Source organism: Leptidea sinapis, chromosome 5 (genome assembly GCF_905404315.1).
Source record: "Leptidea sinapis chromosome 5, ilLepSina1.1, whole genome shotgun sequence".
In the NCBI taxonomy this organism is placed as follows: Eukaryota; Metazoa; Arthropoda; class Insecta; order Lepidoptera; family Pieridae; genus Leptidea; species Leptidea sinapis.
Window position 1 is genome coordinate 4,725,822 of NC_066269.1, and position 10,545 is coordinate 4,736,366.

The following is a 10,545-nucleotide window of genomic DNA, read 5'->3' on the forward strand; positions in this document are numbered from 1 at the left end:
AAACTTCTCAACTCTAGAATCCATCGCTACGCTCACGATCCAATATGACGCCCATGACGTGAAGCAGTGCTACTCTTATGGTATTGTGCTACTCTAGTGCTACTCAATCAGCAATAATCAAGTAAGATACAAAAATAAATGACGCAGCAAGCTTAGAAGTGAAAATTAAACTTCTCAACTCTAGAATCCATCGCTACGCTCACGATCCAATATGACGCCCATGACGTGAAGAAGTTCTTTACTCTCTTGGTGTACAATCCTACTAATATTATAAATGTGTTTGTATGTCTGGATGTATTTTTGAACTTCTTTAACGCAAAACCTACTGAATAGATTTTGATGAAACTTTACAATAATATAGCTTACACACCAGAATAACAAATAGGCTATAATTTATAAAACTATAGTGTGAATTATACAAAATATAAAAGAAGTGTGATTGTTACCAATGAATACAACTAGCGCCATCTCTTATCAACGAGCAAGGAAAAGATCAATACAATTTATATATGGCAAAACAACGTTTGCCGGGTCAGCCAGTCTGCTATAATCAAGTAAGATCCAAAAATAAATGATATAGCTAGGTCAGACATTTAATTTGAAACTCGAACCTCGTGACATTTATCAAAAAAAATCAATAAAATAAAAAAACAACAAATATGCAGCGTTTCGCTTGTCATGACTAGTTTAAAAAATCATAATCAAACTATCACAAAACAAGTCAGCTGATTGCGAAAATTCAAATGTCGTAAATCAAAGTTAAGTAATGCAATTGATCGGTTTGTAAGCAAGGCGTTTAGTAACCTTGCCCTCACTAGGGCAGGCAGGTGTCCCTTTCAAAATATCTAGGCTTCGATGTTATATAAACAAATAAAGGTCAAGGGATTTTCTCTGCTCCAAAGCATAGTAAGAAATTACAAACTGTAACAGTTATAGCACTGAAATGTGGTGTAAACAAAACAATTTCCTTCCTTTACATAAACGTCAGTAATGGGATTGGCATCAACAATTACTTTTAAGTTTTAAAAAGCGGCCAAGTGGGAGTTTGACTCGTAATGAAGGTTCCGTAGCTTGCTGCCTGTAACATAATATATAATGTGATGTTTTAATACTAGTGCATTTTTTAAAATTACAAAAAAACTACTTAGTAGATCTCGTTCAAACTAATTTTTGGTGGAAGTTGGCGTGGTAATTAATGTACATCATATATTTGATTAATTTTATCAATCTCTTATTTTAGAACCTACAGGGGGAGAGGGGACACATTTCACCACTTTGGAAGTGTCTCATACATAAAAAAATTAAAGATCGAATTCGCAGTCGATAGATTGGTCGTAATATCTAATGTTGCCAAAAATTATTTGTGTAACGACTGTTAGAGCGCTTTCACACTACCTCCGATCACAGTCCGATACGAACCCGTGAAAACACGGTCCGGAGTAGTCTATGGTAGCTTACGCACTAGATCCGACTTCCGTCCGGCACTTTCCCTTCTCCGTTCCGGAGAAGATTATTGACGGCCTGAAGTTCTCCGTTCCGAATCCGAATTACAGGGATGTGTAGTGTTGATCTACCTTCTTATAAGTAAACTTGAGTTTTACTTACCTTAATATAACTGGAAGCATTTCGTCAGGCGGTATACATTGTCTAAATTTTGTGTCTTACTTATCGCAAAATGTTATCTTTTATGTGATGTAAAATAAAATCGAAAGTGGATACACTCATGCGGTAGTAATTATAAAATTTCCCGTTGTATTGACGTAACATTGCGTGGTGATTGTAAAAAGCTCCTTTTAAACGTCGTCGGTCCACCAAGAGAGTGTACCCAGAATTCTTTACTTCTTCTGCGCCTTCGTACGTACAATAGCATTGCCAGAAGTTGACGCCATTGAAAGGACTCATGACCAACGCCATGAATGCTCTGCTGTGGCTCAATGTATGCCGAAAACAGGCCCCGGCATTACTTGGAATTGGAACCGAGATCGAACTAGTGCGTAAGGAATATGCGAATTCGGTCGGAGATTTCTAGACCTGTATTTTCACGGGTACGGATCGGTCTCTGATCGGACGTAGTGCGAAAGCACTTTTACAATAGGGGTTGTCACACACACAAATCAAATCAATTTAAATGATCAAAAACAAAATCATTAATATAATACCTTAAAATGACACGTATGGCTTTCATTGTCAAAAATGTAAATGCAAATGTTTTGTTAAATGGAGAGGTGATAACCGGTGGAATCTGCTATATTTCTTGGCATAACTCTAGATTCCAAATTACAATGGGGCCCCCATATTGAAGGATTGGCGAACAGACTTAGTTCTGCAGCACACGCAGTTAAAAAGATTAGACAATTAACTGACATAGCGACGGCGCGACTAGTATACTTTAGTTATTTCCATAGTATTATGTCCTATGGTATATTGCTATGGGGCAACGCTGCCGATATTAATACAATATTTGTGCTGCAGAAGAGGGCTATTCGCGCTATTTATAACCTAGGTCTTAAAGAATCATTGAGAGCAAAATTCAAAGAAATTAACATCTTGACTGTTGCTTCTCAATATATTCTTGATAATGTAATATATGTTCATAGGCACACATAAGTGAATTTGCCAGAAACTGTCATAACCATAATGTTAACACCAGGAACAGACTTAAACTTATGATGCCTACTACTCGGCTAAGTCGAGTTAGTAAGTCTTTTGTGGGGCGATGTATATGCTTTTACAACAAGATACCAGAAAATGTCCAAAACAAAAGTATAACGTTATTCAAAACAATTGTAAAAAAACGTTTGTGTGGTAAAGGTTACTATAACATAAATGACTTTCTTAATGATACCACAGATTGGGAATGGAGTGACCGCCCTCAGGCTATTAAATAATAAGTTTAATTGTACAATATTACTTTGTAAACATATTTATTCGATGAAAAAAATTGCGCCCATTCTTCTCAGGTCTGAGGCATGCATTTTGGAATGGGTGGTAGTTTTTTGACTTTCAGTAAGTGATGTCACATCCTATTTTGAATAAAAATATTTGAATTTGAATTTGAAAAACATTTAACCATTGACTTACAATATACTAGCGTAAAGATTACCTGAGAGCCCAATAATGCGTGACCACTTTTGACCAGTGGCTTAGTATTGAAAAAACTAAAGTATAGGCCCTAGCGTGACATAAAAACCTAATACTTTACGGGCGTTTTCAATAACCTATCTATCCTTAGTTTAACTTATTAGAGGTAGACAAATCTATCCTTTTACGCTTACTTACATTTCAATAACCTACCGACATAAAGCATTGGACTATTACTATATTGGACATAACTATGGATAGATAAGATCTTGTCATTAAACGGTGACAGCAATGTATCCGTAACTAGATATACGTTATTGAAAACGGCCGATATTGAACTCATAAAGAAGTCATATAAGTCATTTATTTTCTCAAAATTGATCCCTGACGTCTACTATACACTATCACTGCAACAAATACACATGTTGATCTGAAAGAGTCGATTAATAAACGATTTAAACAATGGATGAAAGAGAAAAACACTAATAAACCTTTCCATTCCAGGAAACACTGATCACGCGCGGCATTCCTCAGATCGGCGTGATTTTGGTTCGGCGTTCTGTCAATGCGTTTGATTCTACGTGTATTAATAGATTGCTTATAATTATTAGGATGGTTTGAGTGAATGTATCTGAAAGCTATTGAAACAAACTATAAGACAATGCAAGATAAACCATCTTATAAACAAAATAAGTGTCAAAACTTGGTAAGGGAATAGTGTGCCGTACGGCACTCTCGGTTTTGGTGTATCTTAGAAATCTAGTGCCCTGGGACACTGCCGATTTCGGAAGCATAAAATAAAATATTTTTATATACGTTCTTCAATAGGGCTACTGGAAACCCCACCGCTGGCAGCTATTTTGGATCAGCCTAGCTATCCAACGCGAAAATGCTGCCAGTATTCTTTGTACACTTCCGTTGTGATAGTTTTAAATTTTAATCTAGTTATAAGATTTACTTACGTTATTTAGTTATAAAGAGTTACTGTAAATATAGTTATAAGATTTGTTTTGTTTAAACAACTAAGTAAAATAAAAAAGTAATTTGGAACAATGAATCATATATAAACATTTCAACAGGAGTATTAAAAAAATTGTTAAAGTTAGTAACATTAACCTTAATATGGCATGAATAAGCTGAAAGTAATGCTAAGTATAATATGTCACCATAGTATGAACCAACTGTGAACAGCTTTTGCAACAAATATTGTGTAAATATTTTAATTTTCCCTAATGACTAACCATTATGTAACTTATTTCCACTAATGCAAATGTTAATTTGGTTTAAATTCCAATACACGAAAATATTAATTTAACTTCCCATAAACTCTTCTTTACCTTGACCTCCTTTACGTTAATAATTATAATTGTTTGATGCAATTGCCACGACCAGCGAAAATTATGTTCACAAAGCACCCTTACACAATCAATGAATTCAAGCTCTTAAGGTGTATGCATCATTTTACGTTTAATGAAATATTTGATATTTAAAAAGCTATTTAACTTTAAACACAATTATAATTGCAGTGCATTACAAACTAATTTCTTATGTTATTACATTTATTGTAAAATACTCATTAATTGAAAAGAAACCTTTGACACAAAAACAATATTGTATATTTTTATTAAAAAGATCGCAAAAAAAGAATGCTGGGAGAGTTTCTTGCGCCGCTTCTTCTATCTCAGAACGCCATTTGTTTCGAAAGCGGTATTATTATCTATTATATTAGAAATGATATCAAAAAGAATTTTAAAGGAATCAATTTTGGGAATATAAATGCCTTTTATTCCTTTTGAAACTAAGAAAATTGTTTATTCACAAAAAGACACATATGAATGTGAAAGATTTTACCACCGCTTCGTAAAAGTTGAGCTTGAATGAGAAGTGGCAAGAAACTTATTGCCACTCTTTTAAATCTATATTTACAGTTTCAGCATTTAACATTTTATATTTGATTGATTTATACATAAATGTAAGTAAACTAATATACCAAAGTTACTCAAACGATTTGACTTACTGTGTTAGTTAAAAAAAAGTGATTGATCATTAAAAAACCTCAAAAGAGTAACGAGCGCAGTATATACAGAATCAATCAGCAGGCATTGTAAATATTTAAAGTATTATGCAAGCAATTATATGTTTAAACTCAGTACTTGAAATGGTATATAATCAATATAAAAAAAAATCGGAGGCAGAAGAGACCAGGCACCACAAGCAGCGCCCTTTTATAAGCATGACGCATAGACCAGCTTACCTTAGGGAAGGTAACGACCCACATCCCACGAAGCTCCACAATGACTAGGTGTGTTTCTTGTAAGTCATTCTCTGGCTCGACTTCACGAGCTCTACTTTTTCCAAACATATGGAAGTATTTCTAATAGCCATTTATGTACTTTTTAAGTCATTAAAGTATTCTATCATAAAATTAAATATATATGTTGTATAATAAAAATATATTTACTAGCTGCTCTGACAGACGTTGTTCTGTAGATACTGTTTTATAGGAAATTGTTAATAATATTTCAAAACATCAAGAATTATTTCGTAAAAATGATCCCTATTGTGTTAATGAAATTGTTTCACAGCGGAACAGTCAAACCGTGCGTCACTAAATTCTCTCATAGAAAATATGTCCATACAAAACAAATATTGAAAATAAAAATAATTATGGGTCCCAAATCGAAATAAAAACTATCCTATCTCTCAAGTTGGACCAAACTGCACTCCATGAAGTAATCCCCATTAAAATCCGTTCATTAGTTTAGGAGTCCATCGCGGACAAACAACGTGTCACGTAATTTATATATATTAAGATATATTGGTACCGCCTAAGTCAAACTTTTACTTTGCAATAGTACAATAGTTTGAACATAATTGTACAACAAAATATATACAAAAGGTGAAAAAAAGTGAATGTATCTGAAAGCTATTGAAACAAACTATAAAACAATGCAAAATAAACCATCTTATAAACAAAATAAGTGTCAAAACTTGGTAAGGGAATAGTGTGCCAGGATATGGATGTGTACAGTGATATATGTACAAGGTATTTAAGTAAGCTGAAGATATCTGGGTTGAGTATAATATCAAAGTTAAAACTTATTATCAATTACCTATCAATAGGTTATCACTTCAATATCTATCACACTGCGTGTTTCAACTCTCTTTTCTGCTCAACTGAAATATGGACAGAACTTTCATCTCCTTTGATTAAATGTTTATAAACTTAAATATAAGTACATTTAAGTAATAATCTGCAATCAATATTTCAACAGGATATGATGTAAGCCCTTCCTTTCTACTGCACAGAAGTATGCAAGTTATATTTTTCACGATAGTTCAAAAAAAAAATGTATCTTTTTCTTTATCTTATTTATTTATTCATTCATTTACATTACATACATTCCACTATAACTACAATATACTTAAAAAAAAATAATTCCGTTTCTACTTACAGGCAATAAAAATAATTTTATGACGTTGTTTATCGGCTTATAACATATTTTACATTTTTTTTAAATTAATGATTTAATTTGCTCTTATATCTTAAACTGACATTAACATAATTTGGGCCATTGCCGGGTAAGCAAGTAATGCCTGAGTTGTAGTACACCGTTTTCCGTCTTTCTGAGTACTAACTACTATGTTTACGTAATCTTCCATTTTCATGTTTGTTTCAGCGTATACGACTTTATAGAAGCACTCAATCAGTTATTAATAAACGTGGAGTAAAGCTATTCCAAGTTTAAAACATTTTGTCTTTATCGTACCTTTCACTACAGAATTACATGACAGGGAGAAGTAATTTTAAACTTGGAGTAGCCTTACATTGCAATTGCAAAGACAGAATGACTCCGAGTTCTATTCTTACAGAGATGATTGAGACTTTCATCCACCAGAAATTAACCAAACCGTCCAAGGTCACTTGATTCCACAAAATCGAGCGAAGACGAGGGTTTGTTGGCTAAGACTAGTCTGGCCATAAATAATATTACAATTAAAAATAAACAAAATCTGTAATTTTTATATGATTGTTCAATCAGTTTTCTCATTTTTGCGCCAATACATTGTACAATATTTTGCGATATTAAAATGGAGTGGGGTGATAAAGAGAACCGAATCGCTCTGATTGCATTACACAGAGTATGTGCAATTTTTGTATGCAATGCAATTTTTAAAACTCTCCATACGCTTGGTATAAGTAAAATATTTGTGTACCGGGCTATTAATAAACTACAATTATGACCTCCTCTGTTTGTGACAGAAAAAGTTCTGGCCGTCCACGTAGTGTTCGTACGAAAAAGGTGGTCAAAGCAGTAAGGGAATGAATTTGAAGAAATATTGTCCGAAAGCAAAAGATTTTATCTCGGGAGATGTAGATAGCATCTAGAACCTTGTCGCGTATTTTAAAAGATGACTTAGGTCTTGCAGCCTATAAGAGATGTACTGGTAATTTCTTAACTGATAATTTAAATAAGAATAGGGTGGTACAATAGAATCAACTACTGTGGCGGTACGCAAAGGGATATCACAGAAAAATTTTGTTTACAGATGAGATTTTTTTACAATTGAGTATCATTTTAACAAACAAAATGACCGTATTTATGCTCAAAGCTCTAAGGAAGCATTATTAGTCGACTGAGTGCAACGTGGACACTATCCGACTTCAGTGATGGTTTGGTGAGATATTAGCTACTAAGGAGTGACTGAGCCATACTTTTGTGAAAAAGGTATCAAAACATCGGCACAAGTGTATCAATATACCATTCTTGAGAAGGTAGTGAAGCCCCTTTACAACACCATGTTTAATAACCAAGAATGGTCCTTCCAGCAAGACTCGGCGCCGGGTCATAAACCTCGGTCTACGCAGTCTTGGTTGGAAACGTACGTTTCGGACTTTATCACAGCTGAAGACTGGCCGTAGTCTAGTCCCGATCTTATTCCGCTGGATTATGATTTATGGTCAGTTTTAGAGAGTACGGCTTGCTCTAAGCGCCATAATAATTTGGAGTCCCTAAAACAATCCGTACGATTGACAGTGAAGAATTTTCCCATGGAAAGAGTGCGTGCTTTTATTGATAACTGGCCTCAACGTTTAAAGGACTGTATTGCAGCCAATGGAGACCACTTCGAATAAGCCTTTTATGTTTTAAATTGATTTATATATATTAATTTATACTTATGTATTAAAGTAACACACTGTAAAAGTAATAAATGTTATTTGCAATAGAATTTTTTTATTCTATGTTTCAGTATTTATGGCAGGACTAGGTATTGTTTGATTACGATACTTATCTAAGCAATTTGTTATTTTTATTAATGGTAACAATCACTTCTGGGATTACTTAGACAAAGTAAAGAAAACAAAATAAAAGATAATTAATTCGCGGAAATCCATAACTATAAAAATGTTGTTATCAGTTTTCTCAGTATTAATTCCGCTTTAGTCTCGTGCCAAAATTCGGCGAGTCAACATCTCCTGAGGACGTCTCGTGTAGAGGTCGGGTCTTAGCAGAAATAAAACTCGAAAAAACTCTTTACATTTGCAGGTTTCTTGTTTCTTCTTTTGGCTTTAGGGCAAAATTATCAAAGTGAATTATTACGATGCGCGTGCACATCAGCACCCAAAGTCGCACCCAGACGTAAGTTGGTCAATTAGACCATTCAGTAGTAAGTTAGTAGGTATAAGTTGTAAAATAAAAAAAAACAATTAAATAGATCACAGGTGTAGCAAATTGAGTAGAAATTATTTATTTTGTAACGCATATCGAATGACTCGTTAAAATATTAGAAAGTTTTAAGATTTACCACAAAGACATATTTTGAGCACCGCTTGCCATTCAGTTGTTGGCCATAGATCGTTTATAGTGAAATCAGTCACTTTCCCTTAATTATTATATTTTACATATTGTTATTTCGCATAATTAATAATAAAACTCACACGATTTGGTAATTGATCATAATAACAAAAATCTCAAATTGAAGAATTTGTAAATTGAAAGTAAGAGTCTCTTATTTAATTAACATTTTTGATAAACCTAAATAGTTATTCGTCGCTGCCTAATGCCTACTATTATTACAGTGTGAATTATTTTCCGATTTGGCATTATTGAATCCTATACTATTTTATAATATGACCAATATTTAATATCACGAAAACTGCTCTATTAATTTTGATCAAACATACGAGTAGTATGTGGCAGTTTTTGGGGGCAAAATATTCTCTATATCTAGCCTCATCTTTGAGAAAACTTAAAAAAAAGTGGGTTTTCTAGTTTTACTCCTACTATTTATACTAAAATGACTGTGTGCTTCATTTAACCTAAACAAATGCATATAACTAATATACAAAATTTCACACAAAAGTCGTATTTCACAAACATTACGTTTTAAGGAATTCGTGTTTAAAGTTTAATCAATATTAGTGTATTCCATACATGTGGATTGGCCTACTAAGTCATAATATCATTTAAAGGGTGATAGTAGGGCTGCCATTTTTTGTCAGTCCGGTAATATGAATCACGTGACCAGTTTTGTGTTCTTATCTCAATTTCAACATGATTGTGGTTTGGATAGTTTCTCTGGAATTACGTCCAATTATTATTTCATTTTTCTCTGTTGTTGTAATGATATAATGGTAATTGTAATAATAATTAGGTAATGTCACTGCAGAACTGTCAACCTGTGCGTCAAAAATTTATCTCAACTCATAGAATTAATTATTCATTTAGAAATAAAATTTAAAATTCAAACTGTTAAGGATCACAAATCAAAATATAAAATTATCCTATCTCTCAACTAACTCTCTCAAACTGTACATGGTGTCCAAATTTGCTGATAATCGGTTTACGAGGTCATTGCGGACAAACAACTTGACACGATATTTTTACATACTAAGCGGTTTAGAGTGTGCATTTCTCCGAAATATTTTTTGTAAATCAGTCCTGAAACACCAATGCACCATCAGATAATTCAATTGTATTGGATGTAACAATATTATTGACGGTGGAGCTCACTATGGCTAATTAAGCGGGTTACGGTAACTGTTAAGTAATTTAGTTCAAAACAGCTCATTGGCAACGCATTGTAATTACAATGGATTAAGACGTGTCATTATAGTAAGTATATTAAGGTCAAGTGTAAAGTGACATGAAAATATGAAATACAAATTTGTGTACATTAATGGTACCTACGTGACAGTGTCACTGCCGCGAGATGCCGTTTTTCAAAATACGTACCTACTATACGCATTCTAACAGTCAGTACTACTGTAGGTAGGTAATATCAAATATGTCGTGAATTCGCTCCAGTTTGATGGTTAATTACAAGTCACGTTAACACCGTACCAGTGGTAGAAGTCATTACTTAGTAGCCTACCTACATTGGCTTAATTTGGTTACCTTTCCGCAAAAGCCAATACACAAAGGCCGGCAACGCTCTTGTGATTCCTCTGGTGTTGCAAGA